Below are 12,453 nucleotides of genomic sequence, written 5' to 3'. Positions count from 1 at the left end.
TACCATTCTGAAGCCCAGCCAAGCCTAAACCATCACGGGGCTCATTCACCGAGCAGACCCTCTTAGGAGCAAGCCCCCAAAGGAACAAACGAGCACAGCATTATGAAATAGAACTTTCTAGAGGAAGTAGGTCCTCCAAAAAACATAGAGGATGCAATTACAAGTGTACAAAGTGTACGAGAAATACAGATCTTGAAAGAGCGAGCCTCTTAGAGAAAGAAGCAGCGTAGCCAGTCCACACGTCCTCGGATGATACACTTTGCTCCTACCCTCCCCAACTCTGCCGCTCCACCCCTCGTCACATTCCCTCAGTATAGACCAAGAAGCAAGTGGGGACTGCAAAGAAACTTGAGTCATCCCCCCGTAGATCAGAAACCATCTTCCAAGTTCTAAATTATAGACAGGAGAATTAGGAGGAGACATGCAAGTTTTCCATAAGCAAAACCAGTCTGTCTGACAAACGCTCTCCGAGTCCTTGTCATGACCTCCTGGCTAAAAAAGAAAAAGTACTACATTTGAAGGAGGGAGGGGAGAGAAAGAAAAAAATGAAAACCGTGAGTTGTATAGCCAGCCAGACACTCGCTTTTTCCAGATCTTTGTGCATAAGGCCAAAGAGGGATGCGACCCCAACCCATCATGGTCCATGTCGTATTGCTGTGATTGTTTTCCACATGAGGAGCCGTGCGGAAGGAGTGTTAGCCCCGCCACAGAATGCAGCGACGTCCTGAAGGCTCACTTCCACAAGCTACTCAACAGCAACAGAGCTGTCAACAGAAAAGCCGTGGGTACTGGCGGAGTTGGGAAGGTCTCTTCAGTCTCACCAACTACACTTGAAGGGTCTCACTAAACTTGGGAAACTATGATCATTTATCACTCTCTGCCCAAATGATTTGCATTTGAAGAAGAGGAAAGGCACAATGACTAGACAGCCCTCACTGGAATTACAAAAGCACTCACGGCAGGTACCACGGCATTCTACCCCTAAGGGAGGAGGGTAAACACGGGTTAGCAGAGGCCCTTTATACTGTCCGCATGAACACTGGAGGTCCCTACCCGCTTAGCATGATTTCATAAACATCCACGCTACATACCTCCCAGAGTTACAATGTTACATACACACCAGAGAAGCAGCCTGGGTTCTTGAAGATGCCACCTCTTGAGATGTTAGCCAGTGCATGAGGGACCCAGACCTCCACCCCTTGGCTGCCAACGAAAGGCAAAGCCAAGGCTACAACCAGAACACTACCTCCCAACAGGGCTCTGTATGCTTAGAGCAGAAGGACAATTACTTTCTCAGTCTGCTAACTAGTTCCATGACCAGTCCCCACTACCATTTACCCCACGACCATCCTGTAAGCAAGTACAGTGCCTACAAGAACACTCAGTAGACCTGATCTGCAGGTGCCCAGGCAGGTAACAACAGGAGACAGACAAGAACATACAAGAAGTTGAGGTTACACCCCCGCAGTGACAGAGGACACGGGACACCAGTCAATGTTGATTTTCCATGTGCTTGAAGAGAGCTATATGGCACCATGGGTACCCATGTATTACCCAAGTCCCATATTGGGCTGTAAATAGCAGTGAGCTGGCCTGACAAGCCATAAGCAACAGTCTCCCTACCCACTCTGAAAGATTTCTAGCTTCCTCATGAAAACCCAGACTTCCAGTCCCTTAATTTCGATGGGAACACAAGAAATGGAGAAAGACGTACACCATCACCAGAAACTTTACAAGTTAAGCTTGTTCCTGAGAAAAGGTTTATCTCGGACACTTGGAATTCTCTAACACAGAACGAGAGAAATTAGGGACTGGAGGGCAGAAGATTTAAAGCATTTCCTAATCACAAATTCTGCCCATAAACTTTGTTTGTATCAAGCAAAGCAAATATTTTCATTAACTGCAAGCCTGTGAGAAACGGCTTCCAAAGCATGCCACAGCCATGAGGACCCTCAGCCTCGGGAACAGCTGGGCTCCAGCCCTTTGGTTTTATGTAGGCTGCAATAAAAATGGGACTCGGAGATGCGGCTTGGAGGAGGGGGACTTCTATTCCAACTTGACTTTGCCATCTCCTGACAGTATCTGTCCCAAACATGCTGCTCTGTTTGGTTTTTCAGAAACGATTGAACTCCCAGCTTCCTTTTACTAGGAAGGCCCAAGGCAGGGAGGGAGAGAGCAGCTTTATGGGTAAGCAGGGGGCACGAGGCACCAAGTGGGTGATCCTGCAGCTCAGAGGCTGGGCAGCATCCCTACAGCTTTACTTTAACAGCACGGGGCAGCAGGTAAGGTCAAAGAAAGCTTAGAGCATCCTATGAGGCAGAACTCTGGGAGGGGCACACACATAAATGACGGGGCATGCTCCAAGCTACCAGACGTCAGAAATCCCGTGTTGGGGGATATCTGTACACTGTGTGAAGTTATAGTACCGTGACTGGTTTGGTAAAGAGCTCAACAGCCAATAGCAAGGAAGGAGGTATAGATAGGACTTCCGGGACAGAGAGAGGAAGGAGGAGGAGATAACGGAGGTGCAGAGGAGAGGCCAGCAAGACATGGAGGGGGTCAGACATACAGAATGAAAGAAAGGTAAAAACCCACATGGTAAGACGTAGATTAATAAAAGCAGGTTAGTTTAAGTTATGAGAGCTAGTGGGACAAGCCTAAGCTAAGGTTAATTAATAATTATTAAGAAGTCTCCATGTCATTATTTGCAGGCTGGTGGTCCCAACAAAAAAGCTTGCTATAGCCGGGCAGTGGCACATGCCTTTAATCCCAGCACTCAGGAGGTAGAGCCAGGCAGATCTCTGTGAGTTCGAGACCAGCCCGGTCTACAAGAGTGAGATCCAGGACAGGCACCAAAACTACACAGAGAACCCCCCCCCCCCTCAAAGCTTGCTATGCCCCTGGTTGATTCAACAATTCCTCAGCAGATGCTTAAAGAGGTTTAAGAAGAATTAAAGATGTTCATTATAACAACCAGCATATGACTGGGACATTTCATCAGTCCTTGAGTAGATGTTGTTTTAACTACAACCTACTTTATTCCTCACTTCAAGTAAGTCATAGGAAGCACACTTCAATCACCCTTCCTGTTGCTACAGCAGAAAGGCCCAGGCTGGGCAGGACAAATGCATCCTCTCCAGGGTGTGCAAGCCATGTTATCAATGACCAGGATTTGCCAGGCTCCCCTCCCCACACTGGCAGGTGCTCCCCATGGAATATTTCAACACCACAGAGAATCACATCACCCCAGCTCGAGGTCACCTCAGAGAACCCCTGATCCAATCACACCTCTCACAGACAGGAAACCGGAACAGCATTAACTGGGAGGAACAGAGGGAGTGGCTGGAGCCTTCTCCCAACTAGCCAGCTCAGATTCTAACTACTCCATTTGTTTAAGAATGAGAACCCCCCCCCCCCCGCCAAAAAAAAAAACACATTCTAAATGAGTTAAATACATAAGGGACAATCACACTTTTTCTGTAAGGACCTAATGGTATCTTAGGCTCTGTAGGTTATATACAGTCTCTGATATTCTCTCTCTCTCTCTCTCTCTCTCTCTCTCTCTCTCTCTCTCTCTCTCTCTCTCTTTCTCACACACACACACACACACACACACACACACACACACACACACACCTCTTTTCCTATATCAAAATCACTGATTTCCTGAATTCTAAAAATATAAGATCAGGAAGGGCATGGGAATGAATGGTCATTTATAAGGTCTTCTGTGTTTATAATAAATCAGAATTAAAATATGCACGTAGGAGAAGTATCAGAGTGAAAGCTGTATGTACAAAGATAATGGACTCACCAAAGAGAATAAAGACATCTAATAAAGCAGTGTAAATTAGCAGAAATGGCTTTTGATAACGGTTCTTTATTTTAACTTGTGCGCCCTACTTGTAAAGACTTCGAATGATTATTTCAATTCACAGTGGAAGATAAACTGAACCTAGGAGATGAGTGTTAAAAGTGGCCATGCAGAAAGCTGGAGTTGACACTGTCAAACTGGAGAACATGGAGGGTAGGATTAGAGACGGCTTTAAAAAACCAGGGCAGGGAAGGCAGGCAGATGAGAGCAAAGCCGAGCTGAGAAAGAGCAGCCCTGAGAAAGACAAGGTGAGCTCAGACATTCAGGGAAATAGGTCTACCGAGGCAGGAAATAAGATTTCCATTTATCGTGCACTAAAGTGGCTGGCTGGGGAGGGCGGGGGCTGGAAGCTTCAAATAGAAAGAGAAAGATGCTCTGTTTATCCAGCTCCCGAAAACGGGACTGGGGTGATACATTTAACTAGGACATTAAATATATTACAGCATCATCTGCGGTTCCCGCCTCTGGGTGCACTGTTTTCTAAAGGTATTTTCCATCATAAAGTTTTATAATCACGTAACTCATATATTTACAGAAACCCAGCAAGTTGGAAAAAAGGTTTCCTCTGCAGTGTCATTTTTGAACCTCGCAGAAGGCTCTCTCTGCAACGGGAAGCACTGTAAAGCATCTTGTGTCTTATGTGACCTCCTGGCATCGAGTCAAAGCTACTGATCACTCAGTGCACATTTTCAAAAGGACGGGAGAAAGGAATCCATGTCAACTGTTTTCCAAAACATATTCACAATCATGAGTAACTCTTGAACACAGTACCACCAAAGAAACAAGAAACCAGCTAGCCCCCGGGGTCCAAAAAGAACCAGCTAACGACACAAGTGGATCCTTTTGTCTTCAGACATTGTACAGATGCCTTCTAAACAGAGGTCAGCAAATGTCCTCACACTGCATGCTCAGAGCCGCACACACAAAGACACCTTATCCTGAAACACACAAGTAAACAGATTGGCATTTCCCCCTAACTGTCCAGGTTTTTTCTTTGAAGTATGTCACCATGCAAGAACTACTATGCTTTAAAAATATTATGACCTCAGAAAAACCTCCATTCTCGCACCCTACAGAAGCGTAATTTAAAGCGAACGCTTTCAGGAGTGTGAGCAGGTGCCCAGACAGAGCACCAAGTGCACACTATCCCCCCACTTCATTTCCACAGCCTCCCTTCCAAGCAGTCACTATTCCTACTTCCCTCCCCAGATGAGGAAACTGAGGAACAGAAAGCACTACGGAACACACCCGAGGGCACCAGCCATTGTCACAAGTGAGTTTGAACTCAGGCAGGCAGACGTGGAATCCACCTTCCCAGAGCTTCCTCTTTCAGAAGGCTGCCAAGATCCGCTTTCAATATTACATCATTCTGTGTACTTAATAGGGACAACCAAGAATAGTGTATGTAGGTCTACACGCAGTCCCAGGCCACCATGAAGAAGCCTGTTCCATCATCTATTTCCCAGTTTCGTGCCGGCTGCTTAATTAGTTCCAAGCGCTCCTGAACATTCCACTGGGGAGCTGCCCGAGCCTCCTGATCATCCCTTTTCTTTCAGTCACACCTTACGCTGTCGTCACCCAAACCTGTGCATCTGAAGCATAGGTGTTTAGTCAAAGCACCCGAAACAGTTTCCTCTCCTTTCACCCAGTACCTTATGTTTGTTCATTCACCCTTGCAGCATATGGACCTGCAGCTTCTGCAGCATTTAAATGACAGAGCTAGTCCCCACCCCCCACCCCGCCTGGCCCAGAGGAAGAATAAAGATGTGGGTCAGCTGCACCCGACAGCAGCCTGGAAAGGTCTGTGGGATGCATGCAAAATTCCTTCGTCTACATGTCCTCAGCAGCACAGAGATGTTTCCTGACCTGGTGGACCTCACCACCTCTTTGGGTTTGGACGCTTTCAAGGCCCTGTGTTCCTGCATCTGATCAGGGCACGGCCCCAACTCCTCTGTTCGGGGAGCAGGCCTAGAGCTGTCTGGGAAGCTGCTTCAACTACTGCGGCTCAAGCCATGGGCTTTAAAACTCTCCCAGAGAGGGTAATGCAATGCAATGTGTGGCAGAGATCTCTACTGCTGCTGGAACCAGAAGTGGGCCAGGGCCTAAATGCTTGTGTGAGGAAGTCAGAAGGCAAGGCCAACATGGGCTCAAAAAAAAAAAGACAAATGGGAGAGAAAGGGAAGGAAGAAACTTTAAGGAAATAAATGATCACGCACAAAAAGTTTCCTGTATTTAGAAATGTACGTTTCATGGGAGTGTATGTGTATATATTTGTATATGTTACGTAATATGTATATATAACTATGTGTGTGATATACATGTAAACACACCTACTGTTTGTGAATGGAGGATCTCTAGAAGGACATATGGATTCTGTAGTCATGCCTGCATCTGGAAATGGGAAGTAAGCAACTGGAAGCATGGGCAGAGGTTAATCCTTGTATATGGCTGACACTCTCTGTGTGCATGCCTGATGTAAATATTTACATTTACACTCCCAAGGAGAGAGCCGAGTGTATATCTGAAGGTCTTTGGGTTAAGCTGGCCACCTGCTCTAATCTAACTTTGCAAGTGAATGAAATGAAGGTCCAGTCCACAAGGTATGTGCTCAAGGACACATGCACCGTGGTTATCACCCAGAGGTGACCTTGACTGCCATTGGCAGGTGGACAGGAGACAAGGGAAGAAGAACAGCAGAATGCCACCATCAATGGCAAGCATTTCTTCTCTGAACCTGCACTGGCTCTGTGCCAGCTCATCTCTGCTGTCACTGGCAGGGGGACAGCCAGTTGATGGAGTGGGCTGAGGTGGGATGCAGGTAGATAAAGCATGAAACCTTGTTTGTGTGTAAAACTGTACCAGGCAGGAAGTTAAACAAAGCCTCCGGAGAACCCCAGTAAAATATCTGTAAACTAAGAGGCAAAAACCTACATGTGCAGCCCCAAATAAGAGACAGCAAGAGAGACAAGAGAGCCTAGCAATTTAAGAGAAGAACGGAGCATACTTTGTTGTTACAACAATAGCTTAACCACACTCTAGTCATTGAGACTGTTCCACCCCAAGCCTCCCAGCACAAACACTTCATGATTAAAAAGGTTCCCCCTACACAACAGGCCTCCCCTAAAATCATCAGTGGTGAGGAGCTGATAAAGTACACAGTTTACCAATGAAAGGAAAGTGGACATCTTGAAGACCTGGAAAAGAAAACTGAGGAGACCACCCAAGGACAGCTGGGCACTCTGGTGGACTACGGAATGGCTGGCCTACACTTTTCACAGGGCTTGCTTTCTGACCACTTAACCTGCAGCCCAGACTAAGATGCACCAACACTTTATACTAATCACAGAGAAAGAGCAAAGGCCCGGGATGGTTTCCCCAGGACATAGAGAGGAGTGACAGAAAAGGTTTAATGATGTGAGAAAAGATTACAGATACAGAAAAAGAAAAGCTGTTTCTCAGAAGAAACCTGGACATGACCAAGTCATGAGAACAAACCCTGTTCTGTCAGGAGGAAGGCAGACAATGGGACCATCAGGCCCTATGCCGCTCCCCTGGGGGAGGACCCAGGCCTGGAGTCACCTGGTAAGAACTTTGTATTGAAAACTTAAGAAAAGACTGTCATAGACCAAGGTATGTGTTTTTGAATGTGCATAAAACAGAGGATGCTGCAAAGAACCAGAGCCTGACCATGCCTGGTCACTGAGCTGACCTAGAGCACTGTACAGCAAGGTATCACAAAAGGGGCGGATTCAACAAGCAGAAGTTAACTTCTTCCATTCCACACCTAAGGCCACCAATCAGAGTGTGGGGCAGGGTCATGCTCCCTCCAGAGACAAGCTAGTCCATGGCGACTGCTGTGTTTCTAGTTAGCCATCTCTGATGTTTCTTGGCTTGAAGACTCATCATTCCAAACCCTGCCTTCATCGATCCGGTGTTCTCTCTCCATGTTAGTCTGCTTGAGATAGTTCAGGCTAACCTAGAACTCACTACAGAGCTCAGGCTTGCCTCAACCTCCCAAGTCCTGAGATTACAGGCATGAACATCACATTCAACATTGTTGCAATCTCTATTAGGAACCCCAGGCATCTGAAATTAGGACCAACCTACCTAATCCTATCAAGACCTTTAAATTGATCACATCTGTAAACACTATTTCCAAACTAGGTCGTTTCCACGGGCACCGTATTAAAGGTTGAGGCTTCAACATATCCTTTCAGGAAATACAATTCAATCCACAACACTTTGCTCTCTCCAACATCAAAAGCCAGAAGTCAAAACAATAGCTATATAAAGAGGGAGGGGCTAGGATGATCAAGTCTCATAAAGCGGAAACAACTTTTCAATTGTATGTCAATTGTATATGTATATCAATCAAAAGCATTCTGAGATGCTCAAAACACACAATACATTATTTTGGAAACAAAACGAAAGCATTACTTAAGAGAACCATCCAAATTAACTACCGTGGAGACACTATGGTTTTAAAAAGTATGTACTATAGAACGCCTTCCAGCACTTCGGTCAAGTGTCCCTTCTCACCTCACTCTTTCAGGAAGTGTGATTTTGAACCACATACTTCACCCCACAATGAAAAAAGAAGCCCTTACCTTTTCTGGGTGGCCTCTTAAACTAACAACGGTAACTGTCCTGCCAGAACTTGCTAGCATTTTACATGATCAGGACAACGGGTCAAGAATGCCTCCTTTGCCCCACCAACAGCTCTAAACAAGCGGAGCGGCACAAAGACTGGTTTTGGTGCCAATGAACAAGTTACAAGAAAGAAAAAGAAAGTTTGCCATATGATCGGCATTTTTTAAGCCACGTGGAATAAACACATAGGCCAGTGTATGTAACATTTTATATGCTGTATGACAATAAAAATAAAAGGGGACACACATCCAAAGCCTCCAAAGGAGCACAGAACCACGGTGATGATGGTTGTTCTTCAGGCTTAGAAGCATGGATGGGCTTCCTCTGCCTTGGCTGTTTCTAGTGTGGCATGTATTCTGGCAATGTTTAGGACACGAATATTTTATAAAGCATACTTGACTCTCTGGCACACAGAAACAGAAATCTGTACCCATCTCTTTTTACTTCCTGGGGTTGCCCAGTAAAGCTAACCCACTGGATACTTACCAAGAAGCCCACTTCCCCTCTATCTAGAAGCTTCTAATCATAACCACTATGGGCTTCAATCCACAGGCTCAGACTTGAGCTGACACACCCAACCCATACATCGCGGACTTAACTGTCTTAAGATGGTCTACTTTCTACTGATTGTTCTACAGTGATGTTCTAAACTGGCTTCTGTCTGGCTGTCATTCTTCCCCACATGGACGCAGGGTCTCCCCAAGAAGTCCAGGCTGCCCCCCACCAACTAGGATTAACATGTATTAACTATATAGCCCATCTGTCTTATTCCAATTTCTTTGCTTCCAACTACCAAGCTCAACCAATTAATACTTTCTTTTCTTAATGCGAAATGTCCTTAAACACAACCCAAATTCACCCTCTTAATCCATAATAATATAAAGAAATCACTTTCTCCATCAAACCTTCCTGTGGTTGACAAGAGGAACAAGAGGAACATAATAATGCCACAGACCTCGCAAATGTGTCAGTAGTGTTCTGAAGCCAAGCGACAAGATAGCCAGCAACTGCCAGTGCCTAGAGAGTATCCATCCTTAAGCCATTCGCCCATCTAACTCATAGGCCTTAGCCCAATGATTACAGCCCAAGCTCCCCGGTTCCTGAAACCTCCGTCACGTGGGCATCACAGTAACACATCAGGATGGGTAGCTATGTCTTCATTATAAATGTTCTGTCTACTGAGTGTATCTGGACTAAGAAAGATGACTGCGTGGGTGTGGGCGTGGGTTTGGCAGTCAGAGGACAACTTACAGGTATCGGTTCTTTCCTCCTGTTATGTGTATTCTGGGACTGGAACTCGGGTCGTCAGGCTTGGCAGCAAGCACCTTTACTGCTAAGTCACCTTGCCAGCCTCCTAATAAGGATGATTAAGCTAGTAGTCATTGCTCAGTGTGCCAGACACCTCATTAAACTTTATATACATTCATTTATTCATCACAGTCCATCTCAAGAAGGTGCTTTAGCATCTCATGTGTTCCAGGTGAGGGCACACAAAGTTGCCCACAGATCAGTCTCGACTCTATATCACGGTAGCACCCTGTCTTGCTGGCCCAAACAGCAGATGCCCTAACCAAAGTGCATACTGGGAATGGAGAACTAGCTGCTCAGTGCTGAAGAAATTCTATCACCCACAGATCATTTAGCAAGTCGTGTTTCTCTGAATGATAATCATCAGGAACATTCTGTCACATTGGACATGGTGACATTTTGGGGGTGGAAAAATAAGTGGAGGGAAAAAGGAGGCTTTTGGAACAATACCATAACCTGTACACCACCCCCACACTCACTACTCAGGCCCAAACTCTGCCAGTCCCGCCAGCAAAGCTGTGTGTCAGCAGGCCTCACGACAAGGGCAAGGACCGCATGAAGGGAGCTGCTATCTCTGTCAGTTGAAAGGAAATGTCCTTACAAGGAAAATGGCATCTGTAAACATTCAGTAGGGGGTGGGAGAGGCAGCTCCAAGTTTCTAGGTAGCATGTGAAGTTTTCAAAAACAAGCCAAAAAAAAAAAAAAAATTCCAGTGTGAGGATCTGAGTTTCCTCCACAGAATCCACATTAAAAATGCTGTGTGGGCATGGTGGTACACTTGCAATCCCAGTCAGCACTGGACACGCAAACACCGGGGATCCCTGAGCTCACTACCGGGCTGGCCTGGCCTACATACCTAGTGAGCACCAAGTCAGTGAGAGAATCCAGGGTGCATGGTACCCACAAAGTAACACCTGAGGTTGGCCTCTGGCATCCACATGAACATGAACACACACACACACTCAACACTGCACAACACAGACAACTCCGTTCATATTCCAGAAAGATGTATCAATCGACTATGTGCACATAGCTATTTAACTAGGTCCTTTTCAGGCCTATAATGAGGTATGGGACTAGAGGAGAGAACAAGATGACTTTGCATTTACTGGCTTTTGGATTTTTGTTGTTTTGTTTTTTGAGACAAGGTTTCTTTGTGTAACCCTGGCTGTCCTAGAACTTGCTCTGTAGACCAGGCTAGCGTTGAACTCATAGAGATCCACCTGCCTTTGCCTACCAAGTGCTGAGATTAAAGGCATGCACTGCTACCACCTGGCTTCATTCATTTTGCCATTTTGTGTCTTTTGTATTCTATACACCACATCTGCTCTATCATCACACACACACAGAGACAGACAGACAGACAGACAGACAGACAGACAGACACACACACACACACACACACACACACACACAATCATTGCTCAGTTTCAAAACAGCAGCTTCAACAACATGTCTGGTAAAATATCTTAGCAACAATGTCAATATTGTCTCACTGCAGCTAACCATATTAACTTTCCACTCTAACCATGAGTTCTAAAACATAAAACGGATTGCAAGTTATTTGCTCCATTCATTCTTCGAGTATGTCTCTGGGAAAAGAGCTCTCTAAGGCCATGCGAATTGAACAGCAAAAATATATTCACTAGCTATTCCTTTCTGTGTATCTAACTTGTGAGTGTAAGTATGTGAGAGAGCAAAATGTTGACACAGAATCAGCATAAACACAAGAATCAAATGAAACACACTGACAAATGGCTTTGATCAAATCGTGTGCCTTGTTCTTTTGTAAGAGAACCCTTTAACTTCTGGACTTTCGCATCTGTATTCAAAGTTCATCTTTATAGGATTGCCAAGAACACAGTTTGCCATAACGGGGGACCATACTTCTCCTAAGAGTTTTCAGAGTCACATGCACAAGTGTTGCGTAACTGGCTGGGATGTCCCTGCAGTGAGTGAGTGTCGCAGAAAGAAATGGCAGCACCTCAACAGCTCCCACAAAGGTGCACATGTGGGGTCCCCACCCAGTAGTCTGGTGGAGGAGAAATGGCCAGGTGAGGACTCAGCTGCCCATCAGTTACACTAGAGCCCGCTCCTGTACAGATGAAGTGAGCAGTGAATCCCGTGCACAGCACTTCAAATGCACACTCATCTTTGCAGACAGAGAAGCTTCTTGTTTCGAATCCTTGCATCTAGGCCCCAGTCCCCCTACCCTCTGCCATCTCTTAGAGAACACATCTTTCCAGACTGTTTACAGCAATTGTCCCTGCAGCATTCTGCTAAGGGCATGCCTATTAAGTAGCTCTTTCCTCCATCTGCACCAGATGGAGTGGCCAGGGTCGGGCTAGCCACACAGACAAGTGAGCTAATGAATCAACATGTCCAAGATGCCACCAGTTACCAAAGTCTAAAGGAGAGTGGAAAGAGACAGAGAAGCAAAGAGACCAGAATGGTATAGGGATTATCATCAGTTACAAGAGCAAACATTTCTAACATGCTTGCTGTGGTCCCGACATTGTTCTAAGGATTTTAACTTATTCACTCTTCAATGAATCAACACTCTAGAGAGAAGACTTGCCCCTTGGTATGGGCAGGGGATTGGTTGCAATATCCCCACTGGA

The 12,453-nt window shown here is 45.8% G+C and overlaps 1 protein-coding gene across 5 annotated transcripts in view; it reads right to left on the bottom strand.

Annotated features, from left to right (window-relative positions):
- Positions 1-12,453, bottom strand: part of Tanc1 (tetratricopeptide repeat, ankyrin repeat and coiled-coil containing 1) — a 226,937-nt gene that overhangs the window by 116,527 nt on the left and 97,957 nt on the right. The window lies entirely within an intron of this gene.

The sequence above is a fragment of the Peromyscus leucopus genome, chromosome 4, assembly GCF_004664715.2.
Source record: "Peromyscus leucopus breed LL Stock chromosome 4, UCI_PerLeu_2.1, whole genome shotgun sequence".
NCBI classification, from domain to species: domain Eukaryota; kingdom Metazoa; phylum Chordata; class Mammalia; order Rodentia; family Cricetidae; genus Peromyscus; species Peromyscus leucopus.
Note: the sequence above shows the minus strand (reverse complement) of the source record. Positions and strands in the feature narration are given on the sequence as shown.